At 56.1% G+C, this 20,044-nt stretch overlaps 1 long non-coding RNA gene across 1 annotated transcript; it reads right to left on the bottom strand.

Moving 5' to 3' along the window:
- Positions 1 to 4,035: 4,035 nt before the first annotated feature.
- On the bottom strand, positions 4,036 to 10,145 carry LOC134473703 (uncharacterized). The gene is made up of 3 exons (XR_010044091.1): positions 10,054 to 10,145; positions 8,239 to 9,368; positions 4,036 to 7,988 (listed from the first exon to the last, which is right to left on the bottom strand). It is a non-coding gene; the product is annotated as an uncharacterized LOC134473703 (long non-coding RNA).
- Between the last annotated feature and the right edge of the window lie 9,899 nt (positions 10,146 to 20,044).

Below are 20,044 nucleotides of genomic sequence, written 5' to 3' on the forward strand. Positions count from 1 at the left end.
AGGAGCGGCACTCCAGGCCTGAGCTGGCACAGACAGGCCAGGCTGGAGACCCGGTATGTGATGCCCATGAGCTGGCCCAGGCCCCAAGGGGCAGCCTGGTGGGCAGGCAGCTCGCTCTGCGGCCAGGGTGACCCTCGGGTCCCTTCACTGTGGGATGGGCCTCGGGTCTGTGACATCTGTGTCCCCAGCAGAAAACCAAAGCCCCACACAGGCTGATGCTGTCTCTCTGTCTCTATCTCTGTCTCTCTCTGTCTCTGTCTGTCTCTGTCTCTCTCTGTCTCTGTCTCTCTGTCTCTATCTCTCTCTGTCTCTCTGTCTCTGTCTCTCTGTCTCTCTGTCTCTGTCTCTCTCTGTCTCTGTCTCTCTCCCTCTCTCCTCTCCCTCTGTAGGACAGCACCAAGGCTGCCCAGAAGGCCCTGCCACTGGACGATGGGAGACACCGCGTCCACCTCACTCAGCCGCCCTGCTTCTCCCTCTCCGGGTGCCAGGCACCCCACACTGTCCCCTCAGCAAGGCCAGGGACAGGAGGTTTCTTGTTCTAGACGCTTCCTCTGGGGGTGCAGGCCCTGGTTTGGCTCTGACGTGGGGACTTACGTGGCCCAGCCTGGCCTTTCACTTGTGATCCTCCTGTCTCTGCCTCTCTGGTGCTTAGATGACAAGCACGTGTGACCACCCCGATGTACAGCCTTTACCTTTAACAAAAGGCCTGTTTTAGCCAGAGGTGGTGGCCCACACCTGTAATTCCTCGGGAGGCTGAGGCAGGAGGGTGGCTGTGAGTTTGAGGCCAGCCTGGGCTCCATAGTGAGTTCAAGCCCAGCCTGCACTGCACAGTAAGACCCTGTCTCAAACAATAAAATATGAAAAAATAAAAATAAAAACCAAAATCTAGTCTGTTACCTAAAGTACCCACAGAGGTGTAGAAACACCCCGCTACGTCCACACTGAAGTGATGCCCGGTGGCAGTTTCCTGTCACACAGTGTCCTTAGGCAGCCTGTGATCACATAGTCAGTCCACACACATACAAGATCATGAGATTAGACCCCACGGTGGGAACCAGCTCACGGGGGAATGCAGATCACCCAGGGCTGTGGGCAGAGGGCAGGGGGACAGGATCACCCAGGGAGCCTGCAGCAGCCCCAGAACACGGAACAGCACGAGACAGACACTCGACACACAGGACAGGCAGGTGCAGGCTGTGTGCCCACCCGGCACCTCCTGGCCCCCATCACACCCAGGCTGAGCTGCCCCCGCCATCCCTGCAGGAACTCGGGGCTTCTGGCAGAGAAAATGCATCCAGGCCACTGCAATGGGGTTGATGCCTGGTTTGACCCGGAGGGAGCCACTTACAGGCTGGACCCTCAGGAGGGACAGTACGGCACCAATATCACCCTGTGGGGACCTTCGGGAGTGGACAGGCCCTCAGGGAGCTGGTCAGCCCCATCATTGGGACACTTAAAAAGCAAACGCAGGGGCGGGCAAAGAGGTTCAGGCTTAGACTCCCAGCACTCAGGAGGCTGAGGCAGGAGGATCTCCTGTCTAAGGACAGCCCGGGCTTCTGAGTGAGGCACTGTCTAAAACCGCAAACCAAACCAAAACCAAAACCCAAGGGCCACTGCAGGAAAGCAGCGGGGGCTACCTGAGCAGAGGGTGGCGGGCGGGAGCCGGGGGTGGGGGGAGCCTGGGGAGGTCTGCAGCTCCTGTCATCACAGCCCCAGAAGGGCAAAAGCATGTCCTCAGCTCCACAGATAAAGAAGCCAGCCAGGCGTGGTGGCACACAGCTGTGCGCCCAACCCAGCAGGCAGGAGGCTGAGGCAGGAGGATCGCAGTTAATTCAAGACCAGCCTGGGACATGAGTTTAAGGCCAGCCTGAGCTGCATAGCGAGAGCCTGTCTTGCGGTGGACTGAAGACTGATGGCCAGCCTGGACCCAGCTGACCCCAATCAGCGGGGTGCTGGCAGCGGTGGTCCACCTGAGTGGACCTTGTTTCCAAGGTAAAAAGGAGACCTGGAGGGGAAGCGGTGGTGCCGTTGTTTGGAGCTGTTGGTTCTCCTGCTGCCATGGATTCTCCTGGAGGAGCTCACTGAGCTTCTTTCCTGCTATGAATCTGGCTGTTCTCATGGTCAGAGCAGCTGGGGACCTGCTGTCACTGACAATGGCTGGGGTTCACCTCGGGGGAGCTCTGGTCCATATTTTGGTCATCATTTCCCGGCTCCAGTGCAGCCCTCAGCTGCCGGCACAGCGCCTTCACCCCACGGGCACAGACTTCCTAGCTTCCACGCTGACCTTTAGGCCTGCCCAGCGCGGATCCGTGAAACGGACTGGTGTGGGTCATTGTCATGGGTTCCAGGCCTCCAGCTGGACTCACGCAGGACATTGCTGTAGGGTCCAGGCCCTCGGCTGGATTCTCTTTTATTTTTATTTTTATTTTTTTGTCTTTTTGATACGGGGTCTTATTATGCAGTTCAGGCTGGCCTTGAGCTCACTTTGTAGCCCAGGCTGGTCTCGAACTCCAACGATCCTCCCGCCTCGGCCTCCCGAGTGCTGGGATTACAGGCGTGTGCCACCACGCCTGGCTTGGATTCTCTAGGTCTTTAGTGTGTGGACAGATCTCCTGTGCTTTCCCTGTATAGTAAAAGACACATTGGCAAGAACAATATACGTGTTTGAAGCAAGGAAGATTATTTTGATAGGAATTAATTATAATTCATCTTTTACTGTAATATTGTAATATTGAATTTTCTTTCTTTCTTTTTTGGTACCAGGAATCAAACTCATGACCTCCTGCTTGCCAGGCAGGTGATGTGCTGCTGAGATAAATCCCTGGCCCTTGTAATATATATTTTAAATTTAAATATTCTCAGTAGTTTTAGTTTTTTAAATTATATTTTATTTTATTTTTTATTTACTTATTGTCACTTTGAGACAGGGTCTCTCTGCAGTTCAGGCTGGCCTTGAGCTCACGTTGTAGCCCAGGCTGGTCTGGAACTTGCCGCAATCCTCCTGCCTCAGCCTCCCGAGTGCTGGGATTACAGATGTGTGTCACCAGGCCTGGCCAGTAGTTTTTGATTACACCCCACTGACAACAACCGTTTATGGCGGCTGCTGTCCATTGAAGGTGTCATGGTGTCCTTGTCCACTCACTCACTGGACCTGACACCGTGTGACTTCTGGCTCTTCCCCAAGTCAAGATGATCCGGGACAGGAGATGCTCAGAATCCACTCAGGACATCAAGGCAGCCAGGACAGCGCAACTAAAGACCCCCGACGAGAGAGGATTTCCTGATTCTACAGGAAGTGGCGAGGACGATGGAGCTGGGGTGCTTGAAGCCAGGAGAGGATTTGGGGAGGAGATCTGTGGCTGTGCGTCTCTCACCGCACTTTTTAAGAGATTTTTTTCTTTTTCAGACAAGGTCCCGCTATGTTGTTCTGGCTGGGCTTCAACTCACTGTGTAGCCCAGGCTGGCCTCAAACTCCTGTCGATCCTCCTGCCTCAGCCTCTCCAGTCCCGGGATGACAGGCGTGCGCCACCAGGCCCAGCTCTTTTTAACAATCTAATGTTCAATATTTTTGAAAGTCCCAGGAACACTGACAGGACAGAGGCAGAGGGCAGAGAACTGGCACCCAAGGGCAGGGGTCCTATGGGCAGGAAAGAGAGGACCTCACTACCAAGAAGGGAGAGAGCGGGTAGAGGGGGCGTTGGGAAGGTGGGGTTCAGTCGCTGTCCAGACTGCGGCGCCTCGGCCTCCGCGTCCTGGGTGAGCCGGAGCCGCCGAGGTCCAGCTGCGCTGCCATGGCCAGGAGGGGAGCTGGCACACTCAGGCTGCCGGGGTAACAGAAGTGAAACAGAGGTGCCGCCCTGGGTACCCAAGAATGCAGGTCTTGCTGGCTCTCTACCATTGAGCTATACCCTAAACCCTTTTATTTTGATTATTTTGGGACACAGTCTTGCTAAAGTGCCCAGACTAGCCTTGAACTTGTGATCTTCCTGCCTCAGCCTCCTGAGTAGGAAAGATTACACGTGTGGGATACCACACCTGGATAGCTTGCTAATTCTTTTTTTTTTTTTTTTTTTTTTTTTGGTCTTTTTGAGACAGGGTCTCTCTATGCAGTTCAGGCTGGCCTTGAGCTCACTTTGTAGCCCAGGCTGGTCTCAAACTCACAGCAATCCTCCTGCCTCAGCCTCCTGAGTGCTGGGATTACAGGTATGAGCCACCATGCTCGGCAGCTTACCAATTCTGACAGCAGCCCCTGAAATGTGTTTGTTGCATTTCATAGAAGATGGCTGGGCCTGGTGGCACACACCTATCATCCCAGCATTTGGCAGGCTGAGGCAGGAGGATCACCTCGAGTTCAGAACCAGCCTGGGCTACTGTATAGCAACCTCATCTCAAAACACAGAACAAACAAACAAACAACCACTACCACAAAAATAAGGGCTTTGCTGTCAGGCCTGGTTTGGATCCCTGGGAGCTGAGGGCCACAGAGCGCCCTGCCCAGAGCCGGCTCGTCTCCTCCCCTCTCCAGCCAGAGCTGTTCTGTGTCCCTGCGACAGCCGAGCATGGCCAGGAGATACCAGCCCCGGAAGGACCTTGCTGGATGCTGATCCAGGGTCCATGCGGTCTGCAGGGCAGGGAGGGGGAGGGGACAGGGCGAGAACCAGTGTCCCCGGGGGACTGGTATCCTCTTCACAGTGCGCTGGTGACTCCCCACTGAAGTGTGAGTCACAAATGTCCCCAAGACACCTCGATCCCTCCGCCTCCTCAGTCTGGAGCTGCATCAGCCAGCGCAGGTGGTCTGAGGCTCCCTGATTAATTAGGTTTCCAAGGCTGGAGGAGGGGTCCGACCTGTGGGCACAAAGGCTACCAACCGCGCGGCAGCTGCCCCTCCCGCCCTCTGTAACTAGAAAATCAGCTCTCGGCTGGGCACAGGGACGCACACCTCAGATCCCAGCACTCAGGAGGCTGAGGCAGGAGGATCGCCTGGAGTTCAAGGGCAGCCTGATGAGTCTGAGGCCAGCCTGTACTACACAGCAAGACCCTGTCTTAAGAAAAAGAAAAATTTCAAGCGTATATGTGTTGGAAAAACCGGTGGAACCCTCAGCCTGTCTGCCGTCTTGTCAGTCGCACTGTGCCAGCGTTAATTTCTTAGTTTTGGCAGCTGTACCGTGGTTACGCTAGTCACTGACCTTAGGGCACTTGGGTGAGGAGTTTACTGGAACTCTGAAATATCATTGCAACTTCTCTATAAATCAATATTTTTCCTCGAGGTTTGTGGCACACACCTGTAATACCAGCACTTGGGAGGCTGAGGCAGGAGGATCGCTGCAAGTTCAAGGCCAGCCTGAGATGGTAAGTTCAAACTCAGCCTGAATGGCCCAGCAAGATCCTGTCTAAAAAAAAATTAATCCCAATGAAAATGGAAAACCCTCTCTCCAAATTATGTATGTAGTTACACTACATTTGTACCAGAGAACTGTACAATCTTGTGTTTTTGTTTTTACTAATGTTTCTTGAGATAGGGTCTTGTTACGCAGCCCAGGCTGGCCTCGAATTTGGGATCCTCTTGCCTCAGCCTCCTGATTCCCGAGATTACTGGGAGGTGCCAACATCTGGCACAGAGCTTGTGTATTTTTCCTACAGAACTTAAAGTACTTGTGGATCATCCTTATCTTACACTCCAGGAGTCTGGCTCAAGGGGTTGGATTCAACACAGCAGGAAAGCAGGGTCCGTGAGCTTTGTGGGCAGAACCTGCGCCCTGGCTTCACCGGGATGGGCTCCCAGCTTTGCCCAGATCCTCTGGACAAACACCACTGGCTGCCACAGCCACTCAGCCCCAGGACCTCAGCCTTCTAGAGGGACAAGTAATGGCAGCACGGGAGTGAGAGGGGACCCAGGGCGAGGACAGCAGCTGCGTCCTCTGTGCCCAACAGGTCTCCTTTACGTCCTCCCTCCCCGCTCAACCATGGGCACCGCAGTGAGCACCTGACCCAAGCACTCTGGGAGGCTGAGGCAGGAGGGTGTCCAGTTCTTCCCCATCCTGGGGAATTTAGTGACTTAAAGAGATCCTGCCTCAAAAGCAAACAGGATTCTCCTTCTGTGGTCGGAGCCTGCCCTCCTGGGAGCTGCTGCCCAGACGGGGCTGAAGGCCCCCCAGGCTGAGGGCACTGTGCGTGGGACCTGAGTTTGCCTTTGTTCCCCACGCCTGCCATAGAGGCCTCCAGTGACAGAGGCTCCCAGCCAGAGGGGTGCAGCAGGGCCATCCCTGGGACCCGGGACCAGCCCGCCAGCTCCCAGATGTGGCCCGCGCTGTCCTGACGCGCCCCTTTCCCCCTGCGCCCCGAAGCGCACTTTTGTCTTGCCGCGGCCAGATGTGTCGGCTTTGGTGCCGGCCGCCTCTAACGAGGTCCAGATGTGTGGACTGGCCCCGGCCAGCGGCTGCGGCTACCAAAGACGGGCGGTGGGAGGGAGCAGCCCGGCCGCAGCTGGCCGGGCACCAGCGCTGGGGGCGGGGCCGGGAGGGCGCCTGCTGGAATCTGCCACAGCTCTGCCCAAATAAGGCCTGGCCTCGCAGAGGAGTGCCCGCAGCTGCCCCGGGCCTTTCTTAATGGCTGCAGGGGCTCTCCAGTGTGTGTGTGTGTGTGTGTGTGTGTGTGTGTGTGTGTGTGTGTGTTTATTCACTAATCATAGAATTATCTCAGCACTCGGGAGGCTGAGGCAGGAGGATCGCCATGAGTGTAAGGCCAGCCTGGGCTACATAGAGAGACCTTTTCCAAATAAATAAATAAATAAGGGTGGGGTGTAGCTAACACAAAAGCCCTGGGTTCAATCCCCAGTACTGCCAAAGGAGGGAAAAAAGCTATATGCTACAAGGAAAGTTTCAGAAAACCCAAATAAGACAAAAAGCGGAAATAGAGAAGTCACCTGTGGCCTCACAGCACCCCCACCTGACTTACACTCACCTGGACCCAGAGCCCGAGCCTCCCCACTGCCCAGTACCTGCTCAGGGCACCCTCATGACCAGCTGTGGATGCCCCACACCTCTCCTGGAGGACTGGGAGCCTCCAACCTCCTGAGCACACTGTGCTGCCCAGGTACTGGGACTCAGGGCCCTCTGGAGGGGTGGCAGCAAGCACCACGGCCACTCACCATGCGCCTCGGCCTCTTTGGTGGCTGCCTGCTGGCAGTCATCACAGGCAACTCCGTAGCCCCACCCCCCACCCTGTCTTGTCCTGCAAAATCGGTTGTGCCCAGGTAACTGCCAGGATCTCGGACTCCGTGGCTCTTGCGCCAATTCCTGGTCCACACCATGGATGGGGGAAGATGTCTTTACCACTGCCACGGAAGGGTGGGGCGGGGTCCTGGACCCTCTGTGCCCCCACCCCCGAGCATCCCCTGCCCCCCAGAGAACCTCCGAGGTGGCCACCAGGGCTCCTGGGAACAGCACTCACCCTCCAAAGAGCCAGGCTGTGACCCCTCCGGGGTCTCCACTCTTTCTAACAGTGAGCAAAGCCAGGAGCACCCCGATGCAGCACAAGGCGAGGGTCATGTGCAGAGCCCGAGCTGGGGACCCACCTGTGCTGCCCCTCCTGGCCTGGCCCTGGCTCCCCAGCACCCTGGGGAGGTCGGGAGCAGCAGGCTGATGGAACTCATTCTACAGATGGGCAAGCTGAGGCTTCGGACGGGGCCCAAGCTCACAGGACTGAGGGGCAACCTTGGCGGACCCCGGGATCCGCACTGAGGGCTGCTGGCGACGGCACCCACTTTGGAGACCGGGACTCAGAAGGCTGAGGCAGAAGGGCTTGGAGTACCTACACTGTGGGTTCAAGGCCAGGCACAGCAAAAATCCCCAAACCCACCTCCCTTCCCCCACTGGGCATCGGCAAGGGGTCTAGGACCTGGGATCCGACTGGGGGGAGAAGGAAGAGCCCGACGCTCTGGCGCCCACGGGTGCTGGGGGGCCGAGGTCACTTCTCGCTCTCTGTGCGGCCTGGGGAGGAGAGGAAAGAAACAGAGCCCTGAGCCTCCAAGCACACAGGACCAGGGGCCTCCCTGCCCGAGCCCCAGGGCCCGCCAAGCACAGCCCCACGGGGTCTCCCCCAGCCCTCTGCAGGGGCTGCATGCTTTCTCCCCCCGCCCGTCTTCCCCGCCTCCATCCCCACTGATCTCCGTCTCTTCTAGCTCTCTCTCGGGGGCGGTAGGATGATTTGGAAAAATCTTCCAGGTGTGCCGGCACACACCTCTCATCCCAGCACTTGGGAGGCTGAAGCAGGAAGACCCCACACCTTCAAGGCCAGCATGGGCTACACAGTGAGACTCCATCTCCAATCAAGCAGTGGGGAAAAATATCTAAGCCAAAGTAGAGATCCCAGGCTGGCGAGTGACTCTGAAGTTTCCATCTTCCACTGCCAGCTGTCAGTGCCACCCAGTCTGAGACTCGGCCTTGGGCTGTGCAGGGGATCCAGGCCTCCTGGGACCTCTGCATCAGCCCTGCCCACGCCAGGCTCCACAGCCAGTGTCCGGCTTCCACCTGTGGTGACTCCGCAGGTCCCAGGGCGGAGTCCAGGTCGCTGACATCACAGGGTGGGAGGCCGTGAACCTCACTGGCAGGTCTGACCAGCCAAGGGAGCAGCCGGGCTTTGATCTCAGCTGAACGACCCAAGAGCTATCTGTCCCCTGCTGTCCCCGGGCCATCCCGAGCCACAAAGGAACATGAGGGAAACACACAGGAGGGAGGAGATCCTGGGGCTCTTATTCCAGAGATGAGAAATGGACACAAAAAATGCCTCAGTGGGGAAAAACCAAAAAACACAGAGAAACGCACACACAGCACAGGCATGCCTGCTAGGCGGGGCTCTCACACTGGTCCTGGGAGGGCCCGGGCAAGGCCCCGCCCATCATGCACCCCGAAGACGGCCAGCTCTGTGCCCCCACGGCCAGCGAGGTCATGGCGAAGCAGAGGTTCTCCAGGAACTAACAGATCTCAGTTTTAATATCCCCAACCCCAGCCAGGAGTGGTGGTGCATGCCTGTGCCCCCAGACTCTAGAAGGCTGAGGCAGGAGGATCTCAAGTCCAAACTCAGCCTGAGCAGTTCAGTGATTTAGCAAGCCTGTGTCTCAAAGAATAAAAAGGGCCGAGGGTGGTGCTCAGAGAGAAGGCCTTGGTCTCCATCCCCAGTACTAAAAACAAGACCAGGAAAGCTCTGGGATGCTAGTGAAGTCAGGATAACAGTCTCCTGCAGGCGGGGACCCTGGACCGTGAGAATGTCCCTTAATGCGATGGGTGGAGGTCACACAGGTTTGTACCGGTGTAAAAATTCACCAAGCTGTGCCGTGACAATGTACGCACTTTGCTGTAAATCTGTTATATCTGAAATTAAAAGCAAAATCTATTTACGATCATATATTAATCTCAAACTGATCCATAAAAAGCTGCCCAGCTGAGCATGGCTCCCTACCCCCCCTGTGGTAGGTCTCTCAGAGTCTTAAGTCAAAATCGCTCTGATATGGTTGGTTTTTCTTTAAACCCCAGGAATGAGCTTAGCACATAGTGAATTCAGCAAACAATTTTTTAAACTCTGATTCACCCCCTCAAGAATCCATCATCTCCTGACAGCGTGGTGGTGGCACGTGTCTATAATCCCAGCACTGGGGAGGCTGAAGCAGGAGAATCACTGTGAGTTTGAGGCCGGCTTGGGCCACCTAAGCAAACTCAAGGCCAGCCTGCAATGCATAAAGTCCTTGTCTGAGATGCCGGTTGGCGCCTGCACCCGGCTGCATTCTCCTTTAATTGCAGCCCATTAGCCGGACTGGAATTTGTACCAGAGGGCAGAAGGGCATGGGGCCTCCTCCATCAAACAGGTCGGATACCAACGTGCTGCCCGGAGGAATGGGGACTTCCTGGGCCTTGGCGTGGCTCAATGGCCCATTGCACATGGCCTTGAACTTTGACCTCCCCACAGCACCCCACTTCCGCCTCCTCTGCTCCCATCTGGGCCCCAGAGCCCCTGCACTGGCCTCGCTCCACTCCTGACTCATCCAGCCTGCATGCCAACCTTTGTGTCCCAGCCCAGGGCACCGGGCTGGTGGCCTTGTGCTGTCCTCAGCTGCCCGAGATCCTGGGTGATGTGGTCAGGGTGTAAATAAACCCAACACTCAACCACCTTCTCTCTCTGTCAGAGCTCCGTGCAGGGGGAAGCGGTCCCCCCCCCCCCATGAGCTCCCAGGTGCAGCCACAAACCACACACAGGCAGCTGGGAGGGCTAAGGCCAGGACAGCAGAAGGCTTAACTCGTAAAAGTATGACCTGAAATACCTACAGCTGCCCGGCGCAGTGGGGCAGGCCTGTAATCTTAGTGTTTGGGAGGCTGAGGCAAGAGGATCCCCACAAAGTCAAGGCCAGCCTGGACTAAGAGGAAAGAAAGAAAGAGAGAGAGAGAGAGAGAGAGAGAGAGAGAGAGAGAGAAAGAAAGAAAAAGGGAAGGAAGGAGAAGGGGCCTTACACATTGGCCTGCCCTGCCACCTGTTCCCACTGTTGGGTGACAAACCCACTTTCTTATTGGCTGACAGCCAACTTTACACACCAGCTCTGCACCCCTGGACCTTCCCACCCCTGGAAATGGTTCTCTTTGCTCTGAGACCAAGGCCTGATGCCAAGGGCCACCCAGCAAGGACCTTGAATTCAGAACTCAAGGCTCCCCATCGTGCTGGCCTGCTGGCCTGTCCCTGCCTGGCTCCAGCAGGCTGAGCCCACTGGTCAGCTCCTGGAGCCTCGAGGCTCCCACACCAGACCAGCCGCTGCCCACAGCCCTTCTGCACCACGGAAAGCAGGCAGAGAATAAGCCCTGCCACGGTGTGGGGAGGCACATGCCTATCATGCCAATACTCTGGGAGGCTGAGGCAGGAGGATTCCAAATTCAGACACAATCCCAGGCAACTTAGTGAATTAGAGAGACCCTGCCTTGAGTCGGGCATGGTAGTGCAGGCCTGCAATCCCAGCACTGAGGCCGGAGGACCGTGGCAAATCAGAGACCAGCCTGGGCCACAAAGTGAGCTCCAGGCCAGCCTGAACTGCATAGTGAGACCCCGTCTCAAAAAAGACAGAGTGTGGGGCTGGGGATTTAGCTCAGTGGCGTAAGCACCTTGCCTTGCAAGGAGGCAGTCGTGAGTTCGATCCCTGGTACCAATACAAACAAAAAAAGACCAAAAAAAAAAAAAAAAAGACAGGGTGGGGAGGGCCTCATAAATAATCAAACAAAAAAATGGGACCCGGCTGCAGCTCGGTGTGCAGGCCCTGGGTTCCGGCCCCAGAAGCAGAAGAAAGCCCTACGGGAACCATTTCTAGGTTTCCATTTCAGGGTGTTCACATGGCTGCACGGAAGCTTTTCCATTTCCCACACTGAAACTTTGCACCCACAGACAAGAGCCCCCCACTCCTCTCCCCTGGCCCCGGCAATCCATCACACTTCCTGCTTCTGTGCAGCTGACAGCTGTGACATGCGTGTGAACGGAAGCTGGTGAGATTTGCTCTCCTGCGTGGGGCTGATTTCACCAGGCCGCATGTCCGTCAGGTCTGTCCACCTCGTCGCATGCTCAGAATTTATCCCCATTTTTTTTTTTTTTTGTCTTTTTCGTTTTTATCGGTACCAGGGATCGAACTCACGACTGCCTGCTTGCAAGGCAGGTGCTTATGCCGCTGAGCTAAATCCCCAGCCCCTTATCCCCATTTTTTTTTGAGCCAGGGTCTCACTGTGGCCCAGGCTGGACTCAAAGTCACAGTGATCTTCCTGCCTCCGCCTCCTGAGTTCTGGATGACAGGTGGGCGCCACCACGCCAAACATGTGTGGGGTTTTAAACTCTACTCTGCCAACCCAAGGATCTGTAGTGAATTCTGTGGTACCGTGGCAGAGGGCAGCTTTGAACATGGCCTACTTTGTGGTTTGTGTTAGAAATTCCAATACAGATACAGAGGTCTGCAGACCACAGAGGGCTACCACAGAGGCTGCAGAATGACCATCTCAAGACACTGACCTGCCGGGCAAGGTGGCACACTCCTGTCAGAGTACATTCAGGAGGCTGAGGCAGGAGGATCTCCGGAGTTCCAGGTCAGCCTGGACGACATAGCGAAACACTGTCTCAAAAATAGCTGAGGAAAAAACCCTAAAAGTCCATCCGTAAGGGGCTGGCCAGTGTCTGTCCTTAGAATGGAATAATTCTCGGTTGAAATATAATCCAGGATGTTATTTATATATTGATAAAGTATATTTGTTGAAAACTGCCAGGTCCTTTATCTGCTGGGTGATGGGCTACAGTTTGAATTTTTAAACAGGACTCTGATAAACATGAACACCTTACTTGCACAACTCCCATCCCCGGGTCACGTAGGAAACTAACTCAGGTTCCCTTTGAGAGGGGAAGTGGCTGGAGGTAGGTGTGGGAAAGAATTTTTTTTTTTTTTTTTTTTGTCTCTTTTGAGACAGGGTCTCACTATGCAGTGCAGGCTGGCTCTGAGCTCACTTTGTAGCCCAGGCTGGTCTCGAACTCCTGGGATTCTCCTGCCTCAGCCTCCCAATGCTGAGATGGCAAACACACATCTCCCCACTGAGTTGAATCTAATAGGTTCTTTACCGTTAGAATTTTGACTGTGTAAAATGAAATTGTAAGAAATTAGTGGCTCATGCCTGTAATCCCAGCACTTGAGTGGCTACGGCAAGAGGATTGTTGCGAGTTCGAGACCAGCCTGGGCTACAAAGTGAGCTCAAGACCAGCCTGAACTGCATAGTGAGACCCTGTCTCAAAAAGACCAAAAAGAAAAAAAAAAAGAAGAAATTGAAAGAAAGCTAGGTCCCTTTGGGACAGAACTGTGAGCCTGGCCTCTGCGGCCCCTGTGCCCCAGCTCGGCTGTCTCCAGCCTACCTTCCTCTGCTAGCTCCCAGGAGCAGCCCAGGAGGGGCAGAGGGGGTTCTGGGAAGCTCTGCAGTTCTGAGAGTGTCCTTGGGGGACCTAGGGAAGGATTCAGGGCCCCCTGGCCACAGCCCTGGGTTCCCAGTCCACCAGGGACAAGACTGCCCCGGAGCCTGGAGACAGGTGCGGAGCACAGCGGCCCAGACCGCACAGCACGGACGACACCTGGCCCCTGACTTTGGCCACCATCATCTGCCGGCTGCAAAGTCAGAAGCCAAAGCAAACCACACACACGAGGGGACGCTGGGCTGTGCGGCCAGCTGGGCTCCAGACACCACCTGCCCGGGCGATGCCTGACCTGGTAACCCGGATGGGAAGCCGCAGGACACCCTGCAGCCCCCCACAGGGGCTGGTGGGGCCCCCCAGGCACACACTCGGGGCTCTTTCTGCCCAAGGAACCCTGAGTTCTAAATGGAAACCAGCAGGCCCACCCAGAGTGACCCCGGGAGCTGTTCCAGGGTGACACCCCTTCCCTCTGTCTCCTCCCACCTGTGACCCTCCCGGAGCCACAGCTGCGTGTGGTCACTCTTCTGGGAGAACCAGGACACTTCTGCTGCCCGCACCCAGGGGCCCTCTGGCCAGCTCAGTCACCTACATCTTAGGGTAAATTCATAGGCCCACCCTGGAGTGCTACATCTACGGTGGGCCCGGTCCAGCCCAACATTTTCTGTTCCCTTTCTCTCTTTCTATCTTCTTTCTTTCTTTTTTTGGTTTGGAGACAGGATCTGGCTAGGTAGTTCAGGCTGGCCTCCCTCTAACGCACAAGGATCCTCCTGCCTCAGCCTCCCAAGCGCCAGGATTGCAGGTGTGCGCCACCCAGTATAGCTTGTATTTGTTTATTTGTAATCAGTCAGGAAAGCAAACCCAAGTGAGTGGGAGGTTAGGGTTCAAAGGTCAAGCAGTCAGGTCAAGGGCTGGAAGTGGCAGGAGGAGATGGGAGGCAAACAGTTCCAGGGACCATGAGGAGAAATCTCGCACCTAACCGTGAGGAGCTGGAGCACCCTGAGACACTCACTTCACCGACCCAGGGCTGGGGGCGTGGTGGTGCACACCTGTCATCCCAGAACTCAGAACTCAGGAGGCTGAAACAGGAGGCTCTCGGGGATCTTAGAGAGTTCCAGGCCAGCCAGGGGGACAAGGCAAAACCCTGACTCAAAAAAACCAAACAGAATGATAATAATACTAATGCAGCCCACATCTGGGGGCAGAAGGCGCACCCCAAGATCCCTGCCAGCTCCTAAACCCGAGGGCAGGAACCCCTCCTCTCCACCCGTCCACCCCACCGCACTACCAGCTGCAGGGAGCACGGCTGGGCCAGGCCCGGTTTGCAGACCGAGGCGACCCCTTCCATTCCCCTGAGAGCCTCGGGACCAGCCAAGTCCCTTGCACAGGTCATTTTGCAGTAGTATGGGGAGGGGGTTGTTTTCTGAGACAGGGTCTCCCTGGGTTTCCCAGGCTGGCCTAGAGCTCCTGGCAATCCTGCTGCCTCAGCCTCCCCATGCTGGGACTACAAGTGGGCACCACCATGTCCAGCTGCCCAGCTGCAGTTCTTCAGGGGCCTTTCCATGGGCCTGTGTCCAGTGCGTGAGGTAGCTGAGGGGTGGGGCCGCGGCCTGTGCGCGTTTGTCTATGTGTGTGCATGTATTTATTTATTTGATTGAAGGATTGATTCCCAGATGACCAGGGGCCATTTGAACACCTTGGGTCAGAGGAGGACAGCAGTGGGGAGACTCTGCCAAAGGGGAAACAGAACCTGGCTGGGATTGCATCTGTAATCCCAGCTCTCGGGGCGCTGAGGCAGGAGGATCACCCGGAGTTTAAAACCAGCTTGGGTGACATAGGGAGTGCGTTTGAGGCCAGCCTGAACTACATAGTGAGAACTTGACTCAAAAAAGAAGCAAAACCACAGACATTCTGCAGCTGGTCTCACCTACCCCTCGCTGACCTGACGCAGACTGCAGGACGCCCCAGGCCCCTCCCCTGTCCTCAGTTGCTCTTTTCCAAACCATAGTCTCTCATGGGTGCCTCTGACGAGGAACCTCAGCCGCCCATACCTTGGTCACAAGCATGAGAGAAGTCAGCGTCTGCCCTTTGCTTTGGGGAAGTGGGATTTTTCATGTGGAAAAAACCCACGGGCAGGAAAGTTGATCAAAAGACGCAGGTGATCACAAGGCATGACGAATGTCCCTTACACTGTGGCATTTTCCCCTCCTGCCTTACGAAGAGTGGCTGGGCTGGGTGTGGTGACGCACACCTGTAGTCTCAGCACTTGGAGGCTGAGTCAGGAGGATCAATGTGAATTGGAGGTCAGCCTGGGGTACATAGTGAGAGTCTGTCAGAGACAGAGAGAGGAGAGAAAGGAAAGGGAAGGGAAAAAAATCATACTGTAAGTTAGGTTTTTTTTTTTGGGGGGGGGGATCAAACTCACGACCTCCTGCTTGCCAGGCAGGCACTTATGCCACTGAGCTACATCCCCGGCCCCTGTAAGTTAGTTTCTAACAGGCTGGTAAGGGACAGTATGGAGAAATCTAAGGGGCTATTATTTGCTTGAGACACAGGATTTTACTAGCCCAAGCTGGCCTTGAACTTGCAGCAATCCTCCTGCCTCAGCCTCCTGAGGGCTGGGGTGATGGCACATACTTAGGTGTTGAAGCAGCTCACTTGGATCCAAATGAAGTGGGGAACAGGAAGCGCTTCCTCCACTTGGGGAGGTCAGGTCCACCATGCAGAGCAGGTGACCAGGACTTTAGGGATAGCATCCCCAGGGCAGCAACTCTGAGGGGGGCCACTGCGTTGTTCCCTGGCCCCTGGGGAACCAGGTGCGATCCGCAGCATCCCGAACCCTTCCCAGCAGGGTCCAGTGCCACACTGGTGCCTGTGAGCCTCCTCCACAAGGAGCTGTCATTGTGTCCCCACCGCCAGGTCAGGCAGGCTGCGGCAGGCGAGGTGGGATGTCACAAAGACACCAAACACCGCATCCTCCTCCTGCCTCTCCGAGAGCAGCGGCTGATGGCTCCAATCCAATTAGCGCCCTCCCAGCTGGGCTGCCACGCCCTCCCCCGAGGTGGCAGCTGGGTGAGGGGACCGCTGCAGAGGTCTGAACACCCCGCCCAGGGCCTCCCGGTAGCGCTGGCCCGGCCAGCTCAGGCTGCCCCACAGCGCCGTTTCTAGGCGACCGCCCTGGGAATGGTCTGTTTTGGCAACCAGAGGGTCCCTGGGGAAGGGGCCCCCCGGGGCTCCCGGGACATTTGCATAGGGACCTCCTCCCTGCACGAGTGAGGAGGAGTGGCCGGCCCTGCCCTGGGTCACCACCACCGGTCCCTGTGTCCCTGTGCGCTGGGGGCAGCGCTGGGCGTTTCCGGGGCGGCTGGAGCCCCGGGGACACAGAGCCCCAGCTGAGGGAGGGGCGGTGGCAGCGAATCTTTTGCAGCCCAGAATCAAAGCCACGAGGCTTGGTGGCACCCAGATGCATCCGAGATAACGTAAAAGGCCAAAGCAAAAACAGAGCCAAAACAAGAAACCCACTGCCCAGCCCCCGGGAGGGGGGCTCAGAGCAGCTGGTGGGCGCTGCTGACTTGCAAACCGCCTAGACCTGGGAAAAACGATCCTGACCTAAAAATGTCAGTTATCGATCGTTGCAGGAAACAGGTTTTTCTGTTTTTGTTTGTTAGGGGACAGGGTCTGGCTGTGTCCTTGGCCTGCCCTTCGCCCCCGCCCCGACCCTCCTCGCTGGCCTCCCCAGCGCGGGGATTTCAGGCGCGCGCCACGCCCGGCCGCAGGAAACGTCTGAAACGCCGTGTGTGTGCGCCTGCGTGGGGCGCCTGGCGACGCGGAGCTCGCTGAAGTTGTTGGAAAAAACCGAAAGAGAAAACAGCCGGCTCCCCGGTGTGCCCGGCTCTGCTGCACGCGCGCACCCGCCCCTTTCTTCCGCGCGCCCCGGCCGGTGCCCGGGTCCTCGGTGCAGGCCGAGCTGGCCCCGAGCTGGAACCCGAGGGGGGCTGGGCAGGGCCGGTCAGCGCGGCCGGGTCGCCTTTCCCTGGCAGCTGTCCAAGGGCAGCGCCCGGCCGCACCTGTCTGTGGGCGATTTGCTTGTATCACTATTGACACAGCGGCAGGCCCGGCCCGGAGCAGAGTAATAAATAAGTGGGGGAGGGGCGGCCAGCGCCACCCAGGCGGGGTGCAAACGCTGAGGTCTCTCTGCCAGGATGAAATCTCCAAGGGCCCTGGCACCCTGGGCCTTAAAGAGATAGAATTGCAGAGGCGGAGGGACTCGGGGAGCCTTTCAGTCCCCGATCGCTGGACCTGCAGGGTCCCTGCCATCCACGCCTGCCACTTAGTGTCCAAGGACCTCGACGGAAAGTGGGGTCCTCTCTCCCCCGCCAAGCTTGGCATCCTGGTGGCGCAAGATGAACCTGAGACCAAATCTTGGCTGGCTCTCAGCTGTGTGGTTTGCTGTGTGTTAACAGACCACTCTGAGCCCGCATTCCTGGGCAGGGAAATGGAGATGAGGCAGGCGAGGACACACAGGCTGCAACCCCAGCACTCAGGAGGCTGAGGCAGGAGGGTGGCTGCAAATTCAAGGCCAGCCTGCACGACATAGGGAGGTCCTGACTCAAGGAAAGAAAATAAACCGGGCATGACGGCACACACCTGTCATCCCAGCACTCAGGAGTCTGACGCAGGAGAGTTGTTGCAAATTCATGACCAGCCTCGGCTACAAAGGGAGCGTAAGGCCAGCCGGAACTGCATAGTGAGACCCTGTCTCCAAAAGACAAAAATAAATAATAAAACCAGACCAAAACCCACCGAGAAGGTCACATTTTCCATTGCAAGCACACAGAAGTCAATCTTAGGCAAAGGCCCAGGGTAACTCCTCAATAACCTCCCTCCGTGGGTTTTTGTTATTAGTTGTGTTTTCCACGCTGGGGATTGAACCCCAGGCCTCCTGCAGAGTAAACATGGGCTCTGCCGCTGCCCAGGCCCCACCTGCTAGAACCCCACCCTTATCACCAACACCCGTGCCCTCTAGTCCCTTTCAAGGCTTTGGAGAACAAGCCAACAGAAGGAATCTGGGGTGTCTGATCTATTCCAGAAGCAGGGAGGGGCGCTAGGCTAACAGAAGAGCCCCATCCTGTTAGCACAGCAGGTCCTGACCTCCCGGCATGAGCTCCAGGCCTGCGTCTTCCCCATCTCTGGATCCCCAGCTCCGTGTCCCCTGCCTGGCATTGGCAGACAAAGGCAATGTCTGAAGAACCAGGGAGTGCCCTGGAGAAGCTGAGGTTCACCGGGGAGGAAGAGACCCCCACCGTCTGTGCTCCTCCCAGGCAGGACCAGAAGGGTTAAAGCCAGGCTGGTCCCCGGCCCCAGGGGACACAGCCCCTTTGATTCTGCAGCAGTTTCATCCCTGCAGGTCCAGAAGGCTTTCAAGAGCAAAAAACAGGAAGTGGCCCTGATAGCCTGGCCTGTGCGTGTGTGCCCGTGTGTGCATGTGTGTGTGTGTGCATGTGTGTGTGTGTGTGTCCAGTGGTGGGAGGTGGGAGGATGGTCCTTTGGGTCGCATTTTGCCGGGAAATCAGCCTCTTTCCTTTCAAATGCTGGGGCTTCCACCAGGACAGATAAATAGCTTCCTTCTGATGCCATGGAAAAGCCAAATGCACTCCAGGAACGCCACAGCTGACCAGTTCCTTTGTGGCTCGGTCACTGCTCTGGACTGGAGGTGTTTCAGAGCCCGTGGTCCCTCCACCCATCCATCCTCCCACCCGTCACCCACCTGCCCATCTGTCCCCCATCCTTCCACCCGTCACTCATGCCTTCATCGATCCCTCCATCTATTCATCAGTCCATCCACCACGTACCTATCTTCCTTCCATCGCACACCATCTCTCCAGCCTCCATCCGGGCTATGACTCAGGGCCCCATGTGCAGGACATAAACAGACAGTGAGGTCAGAGAGGTGGATAAACACAGGAAAGTCAGGACGTTCTGAAGGGGAAAAACAGCAACAGCAGGGAACCGGGCAGGAGAGAGAGGCAAAATAAAGGACAAACAGAGAGAGAAGTGTGTGGGAAAAACGGGGGTCCGAGGCCACAGCCGGGCAGCTGTGGATGTAGGGCCTGGGGATGGGAGCACACACAGAAAAGTGGCGGCTCTGGGGCGGAGCTCGGGGACTCCCCGGGGTGACAGGAGGAGACCAACCGAGGCAGAGGAAAGCAACCACCCAAATGGGGTTTGAATGGGACAGTCACAGCACTCAGGAGGCTGAGGCAGGAAGATTGCTGTGAGTTTGCTCAAGCCAGCCTGGGCTACAAAGTGAGTTCAAGGCTAATGTGAATTACAGATTGTCTCAAAAGAAAAGTTTAGGTCGAGTTTACAGCCCAGGGGTAGAGCACTTGCCCGCCATGCTCAATGCCGGCTTCCATTTCCAGCATTAACGTAGCAGCTCCTAGACCAGATTTGCTGACCTTCGGTGTGCTAAACCCATCCTTAAATATGTTTCTTTTATTTTATTTTGTCTTTTTGAGACAGGGTCTCACTGTGCAGTTCAGGCTGGCCTTGAGGTCCCTTTGTAGTCCAGGCTGGTCTGGAACTTACAAAGATCCTCCTGCCTCAGCCTCCTGAGTGCTGGGATTACAGGCGTGTGTCACCGCTTGCCAATTATGTTTAGTTTTTAATAAACTCAGTTATCCGTTTGCACGTGTTAAGCATGAAGGAAATTTGTAAGGACATAAATTTTCTATACTGTGATTTTTTTTACATACTGTGATAGAATTACAGGTGTATACATTTATTAACGTGACACAGTCGAACTTTTTTTTTTTTTTGAGACAGGGTCTTTGTTCTGCAGTTCAGGCTGGCCTACAACTTACATTGTAACCCAGGCTAGCCTGGAACTCCTCGAAACAATCCTCCTGCCTCAGCCTCCTGAGTACTGGGATTACACAGTGAATATTTAAAAATTTATATTTAAATATTTATATTTAAATTTATCAAAAAAGAACTAATGTATGTAAATTTAATGGGTAAAAAAAGAACTATTAAGAGCATGGTGGTGCACATCTGTGGTACCGCAGGAGGCTGAGGCAGG

Source organism: Cavia porcellus, unplaced genomic scaffold (genome assembly GCF_034190915.1).
Source record: "Cavia porcellus strain 051 isolate PalLab524CR breed Dunkin Hartley unplaced genomic scaffold, mCavPor4.1 scaffold_28, whole genome shotgun sequence".
NCBI lineage: Eukaryota > Metazoa > Chordata > Mammalia > Rodentia > Caviidae > Cavia > Cavia porcellus.